The 18,041-nt window shown below is 41.3% G+C and overlaps 1 long non-coding RNA gene across 2 annotated transcripts; it reads right to left on the minus strand.

The window, feature by feature from the left end:
* Nucleotides 1–1,965: 1,965 nt before the first annotated feature.
* On the minus strand, nt 1,966–16,611 carry LOC117512750. Of its 2 annotated transcripts, XR_004561374.1 has the most exons (4): nt 16,602–16,611; nt 2,873–2,875; nt 2,099–2,123; nt 1,966–2,027 (listed from the first exon to the last, which is right to left on the minus strand). It is a non-coding gene; the product is annotated as an uncharacterized LOC117512750 (long non-coding RNA). The 2 variants fall into 2 exon arrangements; XR_004561373.1 differs by having other exon boundaries at nt 1,977–2,123.
* Between the last annotated feature and the right edge of the window lie 1,430 nt (nt 16,612–18,041).

Here is an 18,041-nt window from a genome sequence, read left to right on the forward strand (position 1 = left end):
AACGTAAACTGACTTACAACTTGAATACTGTGTGTATTGCATCCGAATAAAGGCTAAAATTAGAAAAATGTATGAATAATGATAAATTAGGGGATATAGAACATTAAAGACATTTTAATTACAACATATGCAATTTAATCTACATAACACAACATCATAGGCAGAAACGGTTCCTGTAGTAAATGCAATTTTACCATTTCTTCTTCAGGAAGGGCATAGGCAATAACTATAGGCCTTTTTTGTGGTTCTTCAATTGGGGTTTGCAAGTGTGGGCTAAAGGGAAAAATAGGAAAGACGGATTAAGTTGACTGATTGAAATGCAGACAAGAGTGGTTCAAAAAGTCCGGTACCAATGGCTGTAACACATAAAGATTAATTAACCATGAAACAGATAGTTGTTTCTCATTTCTTTTTTTGGGGGGGGGGGGTCCTGCACTAATGGCAGTTCAAATTTGTATATGCGTATCTTAAACATGGTTTAGGTTTTACTCAGGTTTGATTTGGATAAAAATCACACTGACATACCGTTTTGTGGGAATTGGGCTGTCTTCCTGTTCCAAACTCCTTTTATAAGGTTTATGTGATCCATACTGTATTTTGTTTTTAGTGTTAGACCCTCTGCACTTGACAAAGTCACTAGCTTTCCTTGAATTTCCTGGATCGTGTATGGGCCGTTGAAATCGGGCTCAATTCGTCCTATAATAATAAGATATATTTTACTTGAAGCAAGTTTAAAAGTGAACGGAAGATCAAACGCAAATTATTTAAAAAGTAATAGCAGCTTACCCCCTTTCCTTCCTCGCATTCTCATGTTGAAAAGAAGAACCTCTTGTCCAACAGTGTACACCACATTCTTGTGCTTCTTTAGAACTCTTTTCTCATAAGCAAGTCTCTGTTTTAATTGGGCCTTGGAGATGTTCTCATGAGCACTTTTGTTTGCCAGCTCCATTGCTTGTCTTTTTTCACTCCAAAATATTTTGTATGTGTTCTCCTCAGGAAGACTTAATGAAAGCTGAAATGAAATGTAGATTAGAAATGTAGAATGAAATGTACTGTAGATTAGAGTTTCTTTTCATTTAAATGTGATGTCCCCTTTATTTTTTTTTGTGCAGGGTATCCTTTAGATACAGACCCACAAGCCATCATCTCAAACTTACCGGCACATCCACAGGAACCTCTGAGGGGAATACTGCCTCCTTTCCATACATCAATATGAAAGGTGTGTGTTTGGTGGAGGTGTGGGCTTTCGATCTGAGTGAGAACAGTACTGCGTCCAAATACACATCCCAATTGTTTTGTCGCTCATTGACCAATTTTGTCAGTGCTCTAAAAGACAGAAAGAGACATAAATAAAGGAGTCATTTTACGGTAGGGGTAAGGAACAAGCAGGTGTGTCCCCAGGAGTGTAGCAGGCGTGTGGAGACTTGAAGCTGTCAGTGTAAACAAATGATCTGGCAAAGACTGGAATATTGATAGGTGATAGAGAAACAACTTGCCGTTTTATGTTGTCATTTGTCTTTTCATCTAGGCCATTTGTCTGAGGATGGTAAGCAGCTGTTACACTCCTCTCTATACCCAGAAGGCCACAGAGGTTACGGTTGAGCTGAAGAAAAAGAACACACACACACAATGTATACTTCCTTAAATCTAGTAAACACCAAAGTACTTTAAAAATGCACATACCTCATTCACAAATTCTCGCCCCTGATCAGACAAAATCCGCTTTGGGCAACCATGTCGATAAATCATTTGGCAGATCTTCTGAGCTACTTCCAATGCTGATTTTGTTTTTAAAGGGAAGGCTTCAACCCATTTGGAAAAATAATCTGTGGCTGTAAAAATGTATTGATAGCCATCTGCAGTTTTCGGGAGAGGTCCAGTGAGATCAATTCCCAGCAATTCCCAGACAGCCGACACCTACAAAAAACTAAAATTTATTAATTATTAGTTGGAAAAAAAAAAAAGTGTAAGGGTTGTGCAGCTGCCAAAGCCTTTCCTGATCGCTGGCAACTGTCACATTCTGAGACCTTGAAGAAAAAACTATTATTGTCATGGCCAGGTGATTTTTGTGCAAAACACATAACCTCAAGATACATACCCATGTGTCAATATCAACACTCATGCTGAGTGTTGATACCTGCCATGTGCTCCAGAACCTGGAGCACATGGCAGAGCGTGTTTTTACCGTCCCTGTGTGGCCGCCAATGGGAGAAGAGAGGAACTCGTCAGATAGTTTTCTTGCATCTTGTTTGAATTGGATTACTTTTCTGTTTCTGAAAAACAGCTGTCCTTCTGCTGCAAGCATCCATATAAAGGTTTAAAAGAGACACTGTAAAACGCACATATGTATGAATGGCACAGTGGAAGGATACATACCTGTTAAAGTAAATTTTTCAGCATATCTTTTTAGAGCTCCTTTTTGACCCCTGGAATACCCTTCTGGGTATTTTTCCAAGGAGATGTAGTTCAAAATTTCCTCATATTTACCCTCCATAATAACTGTAACTGTAAAAGATGTGTGCATTAAAGTGACTAACCAGACAAACAGACAATAAGGACTGGGCAAAAGGCATCAGTCGGGTGGGCGGGCAGAGTTTGGATACCTGGACAGCAGTCAGCAGGGAAGACAAACCACTAAAGACTGGGCAAAGATGTTGGTCGGGTGAGCAGGCAGAGGTCACACACAAAGCTGAGGTCCAAAAGAGAATGATGGCTGGAGAGTTTCGCAAGAGCACAAGACAATCTAGCATTGGGGTGGAAAAAGAGAGGAGACAGAGTTTACTGTACACTATATACTGTAGTGTTAAATACAAAATCTAAACACATGGGCAGAAATTATGTGTAATGACCTTCTGATGACTTCAATGAGCACCCACTGTCATAATTGTAAAATAGGCTAAAATTATATTTACTTTAACACAACTGGACAACATTTCAGGCCGACATTGTAAATAAACTGTTCTTAATGTTTTGCCTAGTGAAATATATGTTTAATAAAAAATAGACTTAATTGTGATACTACTAATTATTAATTAATATAATTATACCTAATTATTAATTAATTATACCTACTTATGCTCTTTGGAAATGAGGGAAAACATTGTACTGAGTTGAAAAACAGAACAGATACATCTGCTCAAGTGGCAAATAAGTTGTTTAACCATTAATAGGGTTTGTGTGCCTAAATTTTTATTGGCGCAAAAATTGTGTTAACCGTTATTGGCAACTGGAAAAAGACACACAGACTGTTGTAAAGATTCGCATTTTGCGTTTCACAATTTTTGTTGATAATATCGATATAATATTATTCAAATTTTTAGCAGCGTGTAAAACCTGTTATAAACTTGTATAATCGTTTTATGTGCCTACATGAGTTTGAACCACGATGCCAGTACGTAGTTTTCATCCAAACAAATTTCAACATCTTCACGTTGCTAAAGTCATCTAACGGCAAAATTCCGCTTTAAAGGCAGTGTGTGCATGCAAACCATTACATTTTTAAATTGAAAAGACACATTAGCATTTGTCTAGCACACACTAGCATTTGTCTTGCACTGCTTATTTGGCATTTTCTGCTTAGTTTTACTTATGCGCTTTGATTTTTGTTGCTTTTCTAATGTTTTGATTAGTGGTTTCTTGTAAGGAGAAGAGGTGATTATTTCTGCACATTGTGTTTTACGTTTACAGTTTGTAGTAAGTGTACGTTCCGGAGACAGCATGCGTAGTAGGGTTTCAAAAGACACCTCTTCTGAAGCACTTACAGGGACTGCAGGCGAATTCGAATTAGTGCCGCTGGCAGGTACTGGGGCGTTCTCAGCTATGTTATCCTGAAATATAGATGTAGGCAGTGTTACAAAAAATACAGATAGAAACAATTCAACGGAATAAAATACTGGTATCATAGAAAGTACAATATAGTTAGAATGATGATCTGCATCAATGAAGATTTTTGTTTCACTTTGGTTGTGTCCTTGTAGATGTTGATTAACGTTTGAATATCAATGCACCTCAGTAATTCAATCAGGTGAAGAATATGTAACAATCAGAACCTCCCTTAGATGGCTGATTTCCTGATTACATACCAGAGTTGCTGCTTGCGTTGGCTGAACTGGTGGTTCAGTTGCTGCTGGTGGTGGCTGTACTGGTGGTTCAGTTGCTGCTTGCAGTGGCTGGACTGGTGGTTCAGTTGCTGCTGGTGGTGGCTGTACTGGTGGTTCAGTTGCTGCTTGCGGTGGCTGTACTGGTGGTTCAGTTGCTGCTGGTGGTGGCTGTACTGGTGGTTCAGTTGCTGCTTGCGGTGGCTGGACTGGTGGTTCAGTTGCTGCTGGTGGTGGCTGTACTGGTGGTTCAGTTGCTGCTTGCGTTGGCTGTACTGGTGGTTCAGTTGCTGCTGGTGGTGGCTGTACGGGTGGTTCAGTTGCTGCTTGCGGTGGCTGGACTGGTAGTGCAGTTGCTGCTTGCGGTGGCTGGACTGGTGGTGCAGTTGCTGCTTGCGGTGGCTGGACTGGTAGTGCAGTTGCTGCTTGCGGTGGCTGGACTGGTGGTGCAGTTGCTGCTGGCGGTGGCTGGACTGGTGGTGCAGTTGCTGCTGGCGGTGGCTGGGCTGGTGGTTCAGTTACTGCTAGTGGTGGCTGGACTGGTGGTGCAGTTGCTGCTTGCAGTGGCTGGTCGGTTACCTCATTACCTACTTCGTTTTCTCGTTGCTGAATTAATTGGTCGCTAGCATAGAAATCTTCATCAGTGAAGATATATGAACAAATATGTAGGACTGCTTTTTTGCATTTACGCAATATCTCTAAAATTAGAAAGGTCTTGTCTCAGAGTGATGCTGAAAAACTAATTCATGCATTTATTTCCTCTAGGCTGGACTATTGTAATTCATTATTATCAGGTTGTCCTAAAAGTTCCCTGAAAAGCCTTCAGTTAATTCAAAATGCTGCAGCTAGAGTACTAACGGGGACTAGAAGGAGAGAGCATATCTCACCCATATTAGCCTCTCTTCCTTGGCTTCCTGTTAATTCTAGAATAGAATTTAAAATTCTTCTTCTTACTTATAAGGTTTTGAATAATCAGGTCCCATCTTATCTTAGGGACCTCATAGTACCATATCACCCAATAGAGCGCTTCGCTCTCAGACTGCAGGCTTACTTGTAGTTCCTAGGGTTTGTAAGAGTAGAATGGGAGGCAGAGCCTTCAGCTTTCAGGCTCCTCTCCTCTGGAACCAGCTCCCAATTCAGATCAGGGAGACAGACACCCTCTCTACTTTTAAGATTAGGCTTAAAACTTTCCTTTTTGCTAAAGCTTATAGTTAGGGCTGGATCAGGTGACCCTGAACCATCCCTTAGTTATGCTGCTATAGACTTAGACTGCTGGGGGGTTCCCATGATGCACTGAGTGTTTCTTTCTCTTTTTGCTCTGTATGCACCACTCTGCATTTAATCATTAGTGATTGATCTCTGCTCCCCTCCACAGCATGTCTTTTTCCTGGTTCTCTCCCTCAGCCCCAACCAGTCCCAGCAGAAGACTGCCCCTCCCTGAGCCTGGTTCTGCTGGAGGTTTCGTCCTGTTAAAAGGGAGTTTTTCCTTCCCACTGTCACCAAGTGCTTGCTCACAGGGGGTCGTTTTGACCTTTGGGGTTTTTATGTAATTATTGTATGGCCTTGCCTTACAATATAAAGCGCCTTGGGGCAACTGTTTGTTGTGATTTGGCGCTATATAAATAAAATTGATTGAATTGATTGATTGATTAGGTGGCACCAAGCCTGCAACATGGAATCCATTGACGGCGTTTGCAATGCTCGCTGTTTTCTTGTAAGCTGCATTGACGAGCTCTGGAATTTTTCTTTGGTTTAGACCTATCCCTCGATGTTCTCTCAAATAGCGATGAACTTCCACATGGTAGTTGTATTTGAGACTTTGGAAAAACGAACGGTCTAAAGACTGGAGTTTATGGGAGCAATGGGGAGGGAAGGACAGCATCTTGACGTTACTTTTTTTGGCTTTTTCGATTAGACTGATATTTGTTGTGTGTGACTTGTGTCCATTAAAAAGCAGTAAAGTCGGCTGTGGTTTATTCTTTGGCTTTACTGTTTCAATGAAGTGATCAAACCAATCCTCGAAAATCTTAGTTGTTATCCATCCTGAAAGATTGGCATGCCCAATTGATCCTTCAGGGGCATTTTCGAGAAGTTCAGCTTTCATTCGTTTCCTGGGGGAAAACAAACAGAGGTGGTACATGCTGTCCAGTGGCACTCACTGCAGGAAGAAATGTGATAGTTTTTCCTTTCTCCACACTGGTCAGCATGCCAATAGCACGCTTTCCTTTTCTGGCTAGAATTTTTTTCTGGTCTGTGGATGATACTGAAACCCGTTTCGTCAACATTGTATATGTTTTGGTTTGGAATGATGCGGTTGCCATTTGTGTCATACACAAGACTCAGGTACTTCCTAAAAAGTCATTGAGCTTGAGTCGAGAGAACCCGTAGGCTCTGCCAATCGACACGTTTTCTGCTGTTCGGATGCTGAGTTGGGGATGTCTTTTTAGAAACCCATTCAGCCAGTCACGACCGGCTCTTTCCTTGTTTCCGAATGGATTTGGAATGTTTTTGGTAGAACAGAACTGGAACACCGAGTCCGGCACACCCTTCCTTGTAAGGCCATAGAGCATGTTCTCAAAGTCAAGAATGGTATTACAGAGTTGAGATTCTTGTTCCTCTGTGAGGACAGTCTTAGGCCCTAGTTGCTTCTTTACAGGTCCATCGTTAGGGTGGAATAGAACACTGCCATGATATACTGGTGCCAGTGTGAGTTTTGCCCTTTTTCAGTTGATTTTTCATTGGTGCAAGAATTTTTTGGATCCCATGAGTTTCACGACCACCTCTCGCACTGTGCCTGTGCAAACACCGCAGATCTGTCTTGTAATTGTTTTTTTGTTTTGTTTTGGTTTAAATTTTGATGTCTCCCATCGAGAGTTTTTGTAAATTAAGTTTGAAAAAAAAAGCCTCTGTTTACGTTTTGCTTCTGGAAACACGAGTCCGACGTGTGGTTTTTGAACATACAATGTGTGTGAGAACACTCCTGGCCAGTAGATGGCAGTAAAGACTTGCCAAAACAAAATTCCAGATAATCTGTGTCTGCTGCTACTCTGCTACATTTAAGATGCATGGAATTTAACAAACGCAAATACAATAACAACGTCGAGAAACCCAGAGAATATATTCACGAGAGTTTTAGGCACTAGAGTTTAATGCTGTTGTCCGTGGAGCCTGGACAGAGTGTCTGAAATGCATTTATCCTGTCGTGAACGTACTGAGCATCTTTGCTTGTGAATGGCTGAGCCTTTTGGGGATGCTCCTTTTATACCCAATCATTGCACTCACCTGTTTCCAATTAGGTGTTCTTTGACCATTCATTAACTGTTCCAGCCTTTTGTTGCACCATCCAAACTTTTTTGAAATGTGTTGTAGGCATGCATCAATTTCAAAATGAGCACATTTTGCACAAAACAATAAAGTTTATCAGTTTGAACATTAAATATCTTGTCTTTCTGGTGTATTCAATTGAATATAGGATGTAGAGGATTTGCAAAGCAGAAAACACAAGGGAAGCACTTCATAGGAGGAAAGCAATGACAGATTGTTGGAAAAGTGTTTACCTCTGTGTAGTGTCTGCTGTGCATCAATGAGTTTTAGTACACATGAGCATGATGAGTACCAGTTATGTGCACCCCTGATTATTATAATTAATAAATTATTATATTATTATAATTATACATTAATGTTATTTTTATTATTGTTTTAGTTCTACTTATATTTATTCATTTGATTTTTAAATGGACCACAATGGAAATAAGTGTTTTCATTTTCATTTTCGTAACGTCTTCAGGGGTCATGGGTAACAATAATGATATTAATGCACAATAACCTGACACATTTCGTGGCAGTCTGTCAAAGATTCTGTTATCACCACACCACCACCATACATCACTTCGGCTGACTGGTATAAATGAACCGTTTTTCTGTATTATTCGACTACACCACTTGTCTTATTACTTTTTCAGCTAAAGCTTCATAGGCTAAGAGTGTGTTAACTCATCACGTCAACAGTTCAAGCTTGAACTGGAGTTGTGAGCTTTTTCAATATCATCATAATTCTCAGTACAGTCATTATAGTTTTCTCCACTAAGGTCTGACTGTTTCAATGCTTGATATTTTGGCATAGTTTGTTGGAAGGCCAGATTACACTGTACAAATGTATTTGACACCATTTTGCCAACCATTGTTTTGATATAAGGGATCACACAACACATGCAAAGTCCAATCAGAATTAGGACTATAATAACTGGTGTCACCATTTTCAATAGTAACTGCCAACATGGTCCTGAAGTCAACCAGGACCAGGGATTCCACCGGTTCACGGCTAGGGTGTCTTTATGCATTGCATCACGAAGTTTATTCAGCTCTTCCAATGCGTCCTGCATATCCACTGAATGAATGGAGTCTGGGATGAAAGTACAGCATGTTGTGTTCAGCAGAACACAAACTCCTCCCTGTGAACCAGTAAGCAAGTCTAAAACCATGCGATTTTGCATCACCATGGTACGTAAAGCATCTATTTCAGTGTTTTGAGCTGCTACTATTTTTTTAGTTACATTCGTGAACAGACCCAATCGATAATTCAGAGTTTCAATCATTAATGAATTTTTTCCCACTCCTATCCAGGGGAACAATGAATGTGCTATTTTATCTCCTACAGACCACAATTTTTTGGTCCTTTAGTACATCCGAGCCCCACATGTGATCATGTGGTAACACATCTGGGTATATCAATCTCCTCCGTCTGGTGCTGCCATTCTTCTCTGTGGAGGTCCTACCACATATGTATGGTCAGTCACCTGGGTAGGTGCACACACACCACCCCAATTTGGTGGGAGACTCATGTACAGTCTGGAACCACAAAGCCAATAGATGTCATCATACACCGGAGTACCATTTACAGGTGGTAGCAAAAACTTACTAACATAAGCACATGATTCATCTGTTCCCCATGGACAGGAGCCTGTATAATTACATCCCCGTCCAATGTGATGAAGATAAGTACCATCCACATATTATGTTTTGGCTAGGCTTAAATTATTTGATAAAACATACGTTTGGGTACACAGACGTTTCTTAATTTTACCTACAGTTTTATTCCCTGTCCCGTAAAAGCAATTTGGGAATGGCCGTTGTGATGACAATTTAACGTGATGATATTTTTGCGTTTCCCTTCAGTCTAGTCAATGGAGCAGCACTTGGGCACGCTTGTACGTCCTCTGTTGAAATCCCTATCATATAAGTGGTTGCACTGAGGCAAGTGGTGTTAGAACTGCCCCCGAAATACAGTTTGATTATGCATCCGTATGATAAGACATTCTGTCACCCTAGCAGGGTACGGTTTAGCCATCAGAGCTGGGTGTATTGAGGATATAGGTATTTGCGAACAAACATAACAATTAGTAACGTAATTCCATAGCCAATAAATGAACATATCTGTACCACATATTAGTATGGTATATATGAGGGTGTCCATCTGTCTCGTTCACATTATGAATAAACCTCTTCTGACATTGCTTGCGTTGTTCTCTGGCTCGGTCCACAGTGAGCTGCAATTCTTGGGTCAACCACCAGGCCAGGAATCCGAGGAGCACGAAACACACTAAGATCACAATGCAACCGGCTGCCCTACCAACAGTCCGGCAGCGGCGGCGCTGAGCACGCCGCTCCGGGGTCTGCTGTAGCTCAGTCATGATTGCTAGGATACAGTGTTGTTAGCCACCTCACCTAATAGTGCAAGGATCTCCCTGCTTCACTGGCATTGAGACAATCTATTGCTAATTAAATAGACTCCCTTTGTAGCCAGACTTCCCCTTACACTGTGGAGGCCGCCAACACACGCTGTATCTTACAGTGATGTATCCACGTTGATCTCTCCGCTATCTTTACTGCAGTCGGTGTTGTTAACAGCACTTGGTATAGACCTTCCCAACGAGGACTGGACTCTGATGAACACCCAGTCTCCTGGCTAGACTACTGGAAGGCCGTCCTGTGGAAGATCAAAATTATTCGGCAGTAAATGTGTTTAAGTTATCTCTTTCTGTGTTAATGTCTTTTTCATAAAATTTGCTAATGTTTGTTCCTCATCTGCTGTTTTAGTATCCATGTCAAAATTGGTAGACGATATGGTCGTCCATAAAGTATCTCAAATGGTGTTAACCCTGATGGTGTTGGTGTTATTCTCATATACAATTTTACTAGGTCCAAACATTCAATCCAGGTTCGTTTTGTCTCTTCTATACATTTCCTTAATCTTATTTTTATTGTGCCCTTTGTCCTTTCCACTAATCCGGCACTTTGTGGATGATAAACACAATGATTTTTGAGATTAACCTGTAGCGCTTCTCCTACGTATTGCACTATTGTATTAACAAAATGCGCTCCATTATCTGAATAAACTGTTTCTGGTATTCCAAATCGTGGAATGATGTCTTTGCACAATGCCTTAGCCACTGTAAGTGCATCTGCATGTTTTGTAGGGAACAATTCTACCCATTTTGAGAAGGCATCAATTACGACTAAACAAAATTCCTTCCCTTCATGTTTACTCAGCTGTATATAATCCATGTGAATCACTTGAAAGGGATATTGTGGTGTTGGAAATTTGCCTCTTTGGGGTCTCAAATTGCCTTGTGAATTGTGTTTTGCACATGTCATGCATGCTCTACAATGCTGTTTTGCATATGCATCGAACCCATAAAGACAAAAAATAGATTGCAATTGCGATATCATACCCCCTGATGAGACATGCGTCACGCCATGGCTCATAATAGCTGCCCATTTAAACATATTTTTTGGCAATATGGGTTTCTGTTGTGGGCATACGTACAAATCATTTACATACGTAGCTCCTTTATTTATCCACATCTGTTTTTCTTTCAGTTGCCTGCTGTTGCATGTCAGCAAGCAGTGTATGACCTAAATGCAAATCTGGAGTGGTTTCCTGTACAACAAAAATAGAAGAAGCTGCTGCTGCCTCTTTTGCTGCTCTGTCAGCAAAATCATTTCCTTTTGAAATACTGTCAGAGCCCTCGGTGTGAGCCGCACATTTGCATATAGCAATTTGTTTAGGCAATTTCACAGCCTTCAGTAGTGCAGTTAGGAGTGTGGCATGAGTCACTGGCTTTCCAGATGATGTCACCATTCCACGCTCTTCCCACAGTTTTGCAAACACATGCACTGTGCTAAAAGCGTACTGGCTGTCTGTATAAATTGTTACAGCCGTACCTTTAAACAGATAGCAAGCTGCAGTTAAAGCAACTAATTCAGCTGCTTGTGCTGAAAATGAGGATGGCAATGAAGCAGAATCCAATACTTCTGAATTTGTGACAACAGCATATCCAGATTGTGTTTGTCCATAAGCGTTTTTAGTGGAAGAACCATCCACATACACAATTGTACTGTTTGGGATGGGTGTGTCCTGGAGGTCTGGGCGTGCTTTCGTACAGACCGTAGCTACATCAAGACAATTGTGCGGCTCACCATCCTCAGGTAAAGGTATCAATGTGGATGGATTCAATGTTGTACAGCGCTCTACCGTAAGGTGTGGTTGTGATAATAGCAAGGACATGCACGAAAGATGTCTTGCTGGGGACAAAAGGCTCATTTTTGTCTGCAACAGAAGTGCAGAAACTGCATGTGGAACTTTCAGTGTCAACTGATGGAATAGAACAACATTACTGCTACTTTGAACAGCCATAGAGGCTGCAACAACAGCCTGTACACATGGTGGTAGAGCACTTGCCACTGCATCCAATTTAGATGAGTAGTAGGCAACTGGCCTCAATTTTGAGCCATACACTTGAACCAAAACACTAGTCATGAACTCATTCTTACAATCAGCTGTTTGAATGAATGGTTTACTATAATCTGGTAGTGCCAAAACTGTGGATGACACTAATGTTTGTTTTACTTTTACAAAAGCTTCCTCAGCATCTTTGTTCCATTCCAACACGGTTGACATTGAAATATCATCCTTGTACATCAAATCAGAAAGTGGACTAGTCAATTCTGCATAACAGGGAATCCATGCCCTGCAGTAATTAGTCAGTCCAAGAAATGACATCATCTGCTTTTTGGTTTGTGGTTTTGGAGCGTGTAAAATTGCCTCCTTCCTGTCAGACAGGATCGTGCGCCCTGTGGCTGATAATTCATGTCCTAAATATTTTACTTTATCCCTACACAACTGAACTTTGTTCTTACTCACTTTGTGGCCATTAGGGGCCATTAGGGGACTCCGCCGTCCCTGCCAGATTTAACTGCTTTTTTACAGTGCACGTATTTCTACCCGGGATTTCCTTTACGTATTAAAACAGAGGAGTCCGTATCCTCCTTCCGGAATTTAACTACGTGCGTCCCTCGCAACCGTAGAGGAGTCCGCCCTCCTTACAGAGTTTAACTGTGTTTCATTAACAGACGATTCTGTATCATCGTTTACGGAGTTTAACTGTTTTATGTGATCACTTTTATCCCCTACCGGTACGCGTATATAAACAGAGGAGTCCGCACCCTCCTTACAGAGTTTAACTGCTTTGCATTAACAGACGATTCTGTATCATCGCTTGCGGAATTTAACTGTTTATGTGATCTGATCACCACTCACTCAGTACTGTTTACAAAGAAATTTTACTCACTGACTCGACTTCCTGTCTGTCTTCTTCGGGAAAATCTCGTCAACCAGACGATGCCAACGGTGGTCGACAATTGCAGACACGATCAATCGATCGGACCTTGGCCAAGGATTTACGTCTGGACTTGGCGACCTCCACTGGACACCTCCGGTATTGTTGAGATCCCGGACGAGCCCCCAGTCAATGTTGGGTATTTTCTCCTCCAAACATTCTTAAAACCTTTGATAAGACAAACAGAGTCAAGAAACACCAGTGAGACAGAAAGTCAAATTAATCACGCGCGGAGTGCGGCCAGGCTGTACACCAAGGCTACACTAAAGTCTGGCCTGCTTTTCCGCTCTTTTTATTAAGAGACGCCCTCATCACATAAACAAAAACTTGTCCTAAGGGTGGGGGTGATGACGCAAGACAAGTTTCTTCCCATAACATAAACGCATACGTCAATAAGTGCAGCTGTAAGGAAGAACACTTTCTTTTACACAGGTCAGCACATCTCGTTCGTCTGTTGCAGTTATCAGCTGTTCTGCATCTGCCTGAAGTGTCCTGTCCTTCACACTCCTTCACACTAAGCACCACATCACAACAGTCAAAACGTTCTCTTACTCCCAGTCGTTAGAGGCTGCGAAAACAAAGTTATATTATAATAATAAGTACATCCAGCCCTTCATTCCCAGCTCAGATTGACCCCAGAGTGCTAAAACAAGGTTGAATAACACATACATTCTCGGGGTTAGGTGCAAACAGCACAACACCGTTTTCATAAGAAAGAAGACGAAGGTACAAATGTTTAGCAGTGATAACATATATATATATATATAAAATCCTTAACAAGAACAAGCACAGAGATGAGTCCACTGTCTGAGGCCATAAGAAGATCATTTGTAACCTTCACTAATGCTGTTTCTGTACTATGATGAATTCTAAAACCTGACTGAAACTCTTCAAATAGACCATTCCTCTGCAGATGATCAGTTAGCTGTTTTAGAACTACCCTTTCAAGAATGTTTGAGAGAAAAGGAAGGTTGGAGATTGGCCTATAATTAGCTAAGATAGCTGGGTCAAGTGATGGCTTTTTAAGTAATGGTTTAATTACTGCCACCTTAAAAGCCTGTGGTACATAGCCAACTAATAAAGATAGATTGATCATATTTAAGATCGAAGCATTAAATAATGGTAGGGCTTCCTTGAGCAGCCTGGTAGGAATGGGGTCTAATAGACATGTTGATGGTTTGGATGAAGTAACTAATGAAAATAACTCAGGCAGAACAATCGGAGAGAAAGAGTCTAACCAAATACCGGCATCACTGAAAGCAGCCAAAGATAACGATACGTCTTTGGGAAGGTTATGAGTAATTTTTTCTCTAATAGTTAAAATTTTATTAGCAAAGAAAGTCGTGAAGTCATTACTAGTTAAAGTTAAAGGAATACTTGGCTCAATACAGCTCTGACTCTTTGTCAGCCTGGCTACAGTGCTTAAAAGAAACCTGGGGTTGTTCTTATTTTCTTCAATTAGTGATGAGTAGTAAGATGTCCTAGCTTTACGGAGGGCTTTTTTATAGAGCAACAGACTCTTTTTCCAGGCTAAGTGAAGATCTTCTAAATTAGTGAGACGCCATTTCCTCTCCAACTTACGGGTTATCTGCTTTAAGCTGCGAGTTTGTGAGTTATACCACGGAGTCAGGCACTTCTGATTTAAAGCTCTCTTTTTCAGAGGAGCTACAGCATCCAAAGTTGTCTTCAATGAGGATGTGAAACTATTGACGAGATACTCTATCTCACTTACAGAGTTTAGGTAGCTACTCTGCACTGTGTTGGTATATGGCATTAGAGAACATAAAAGAAGGACCTAGTTACAGCTTAAACCTGAAACACTTCTAGTGTAAAGAAACTTATTCCCCACTGCTGGGTAGTCCATCAGAGTAAATGTAAATGTTATTAAGAAATGATCAGACAGAAGGGAGTTTTCAGGGAATACTGTTAAGTCTTCAATTTCCATACCATAAGTCAGAACAAGATCTAAGTTATGATTAAAGTGGTGGGTGGACTCATTTACATTTTGAGCAAAGCCAATTGAGTCTAATAATAGATTAAATGCAGTGTTGAGGCTGTCATTCTCAGCATCTGTGTGGATGTTAAAATTGCCCACTATAATTATCTTATCTGAGCTAAGCACTAAGTCAGACAAAAGGTCTGAAAATTCACAGAGAAACTCACAGTAACGACCAGGTGGATGATAGATAATAACAAATAAAACTGGTTTTTGGGACTTCCAATTTGGATGGACAAGACTAAGAGTCAAACTTTCAAATGAATTAAAGCTCTGTCTGGGTTTTTGATTAATTAATAAGCTGGAATGGAAGATTGCTGCTAATCCTCCGCCCCGGCCCGTGCTACGAGCATTCTGGCAGTTAGTGTGACTCGGGGGTGTTGACTCATTTAAACTAACATATTCATCCTGCTGTAACCAGGTTTCTGTAAGGCAGAATAAATCAATATGTTGATCAATTATTATATAATTTACTAACGGACTTAGAAGAGAGAGACCTAATGTTTAATAGACCACATTTAACTGTTTTAGTCTGTGGTGCAGTTGAAGGTGCTATATTATTTTTTCTTTTTGAATTTTTATGCTTAAATAGATTTTTGCTGGTTATTGGTGGTCTGGGAGCAGGCACCATCTCTACGGGGATGGGGTAATGAGGGGATGGCAGGGGGAGAGAAGCTGCAGAGAGGTGTGTAAGACTACAACTCTGCTTCCTGGTCCCAACCCTGGATAGTCATGGTTTGGAGGATTTAAGAAAATTGGCCAGATTTCTAGAAATGAGAGCTGCTCCATCCAAAGTGGGATGGATGCCGTCTCTCCTAACAAGACCAGGTTTTCCCCAGAAGCTTTGCCAATTATCTATGAAGCCCACCTCATTTTTTGGACACCACTCAGACAGCCAGCAATTCAAGGAGAACATGCGGCTAACCATGTCACTCCTGGTCCGATTGGGGAGGGGCCCAGAGAAAACTACAGAGTCCGACATTGTTTTTGCAAAGTTACACACCAATTCAATCTTAATTTTAGTGACCTCCGATTGGCGTAACCGGGTGTCATTACTGCTGACGTGAATTACAATCTTACCAACTTTACGCTTAGCCTTAGCCAGCAGTTTCAAATTTCCTTCAATGTCACCTGCTCTGGCCCCCGGAAGACAATTGACTATGGTTGCTGGTGTCGCTAACTTCACATTTCGCAAAACAGAGTCGCCAATAACCAGAGTTTGATCCTCGGCGGGTGTGTCGTCGAGTGGGGAAAAATGGTTAGAAATGTGAACGGGTTGGCAGTGTACACAGTCACCCAGTCGGCCTGCTTTCCCGGCTGCTCGGGATCTGCCAGAGGGAAACTAACGGCGGCTAAGCTACCTTGGTCCGCACCGACTACAGGGGCCTGGCTAGCTGTAGAATTTTCCACGGTGCGGAGCCGAGTCTCCAATTCGCCCAGCCTGGCCTCCAAAGCTACGAATAAGCTACACTTATTACAAGTATCATTACTGCTAAAGGAGGCTGAGGAATAACTAAACATTTCACACCCAGAGCACAAAAGTGCAGGAGAGACAGGAGAAGCCGCCATGCTAAATCGGCTAAGAGCTAGTAGCTGCGCTAAGCTAGCGGATTCCTAAAGACACACAAAGTGAATAATGTGTAAATAATTTAGAGGTGATTCAGCAGAGGGAGTGCTTTAGTTAAGGCATGTGAAGATTACACTGTGAAACAAATCATTATCTAGGTAACTAGATCAATCTAACTGCACAGATTAAACAGCTAACAGATACAGCAAAACACCGCTGTGCTCCGGAACAGGAAGTGATACAATACCGCAGTGAGAGCCAACCACCAGTAGAGGCAAGCAAGATCATGAATGCAAGATCACTGGTCAACAACAAGGAACAGCCAGAATTTACCACATGCAGAAAAACATACAAGACCGGATGATTAAAGTTTAAACACATTTTGACTGTTACACTTTGTGCTACAGAAAAAAAACTTTCAGTGTTACTTACTTTTCCATCAGATATTCTTCTGACTCTCAGCCATTTTCCAAAGGCGCCAGAACCAACTGTAGCCAACGCTTTATATTTGGAGATAGAAGACATTCTGTTGCTCTGTTTCAACTATTGACCTGCTCCTTCTGCAAACGGATCACCACTGAAGGATATTTCTGAAAATGTTTCTGCTGAATGCTTTGTGAATGCTCATCACAAAGGCTCGCGTGTCATAAAGCGCCTTGGGGCAACTGTTTGTTGTGATTTGGCGCTATATAAATAAAACTGATTTGATTTGATTTGATAAAGCCAATATTCAGTCACTGATGGTAAAGCAGAGTGACAGAAATGGCAGCCATCTTGGAGAGTGGCTGCCATTTTGGATCTTTGCTAAGTTAAAATTCTAAGTTAAAATTCCTCATGTTGATATATACAGTATATATCTGCCAGTTTTGTAACTTGCAGGAAAATTTGAGCAATCTTTCTGACTTTTCATTATTTGTATTGTGCCTCTGTCCCACCGAGTGAAGAAGCAGTGAAGAAGGAGCCACGCACCCTGTTTTTTTTGGTTTCGTGAGCTATAGTGGCAGTATAGTGGCTCAGAGTGGCTCTTAGAGGCATTATCTTCAGTTAACGAGGCTCCTCTCTGAGCGTGGTGCTAATTTCAAGATGTTCAAAATTTAGCAACAACAGCGTGGCGCAGTTTGTGTTTGAGTTACTGCGACAGCTTAGAGGCATTTGTGTGGTGCTTATGAGTGTGCAAAAAGTCCATTATCCATGCGCCTGGCATCTTCGCAGGACCTGAGAGGCTATTTTTGGAGTGGCTCTCCTCTTGCGCACACAATTGCACCTGCTCTGTGCGCTGGACTCTATATATTTTGTAGTGGATTAATCATTTTCTGCCAAACCTTGGATGTCGAAAATACCTCTAATCACTTCTGGAATTAATGGATCACATGAGCTCCGCTGTGTGTGCGCACTGACGCAGTGACTCATCATCACGCTTCAAACGAGCATTTAGGCAGAACGCCAGCTCACAAAAGAGTGATATTTCAGTCAATATTGGATGAACACAAAGTTAAAATTTGGGTGACTGCGTGAAAGTGGATGTGTGTTTAAAGCCATGGAAGATAATAACTCCAGTGGAGCAGCACAGGTGGAGAGCGCGCAAAAGACCGATTTTGAAGACATAACACAAAGTTAAAAGTTGTATCATGGTGACTTGTAAGCTGCGGAAGAAATAAAGAAATATATATATATATATATATATATATATATATATATATATA

This window comes from Thalassophryne amazonica, chromosome 1 (assembly GCF_902500255.1).
Source record: "Thalassophryne amazonica chromosome 1, fThaAma1.1, whole genome shotgun sequence".
In the NCBI taxonomy this organism is placed as follows: domain Eukaryota; kingdom Metazoa; phylum Chordata; class Actinopteri; order Batrachoidiformes; family Batrachoididae; genus Thalassophryne; species Thalassophryne amazonica.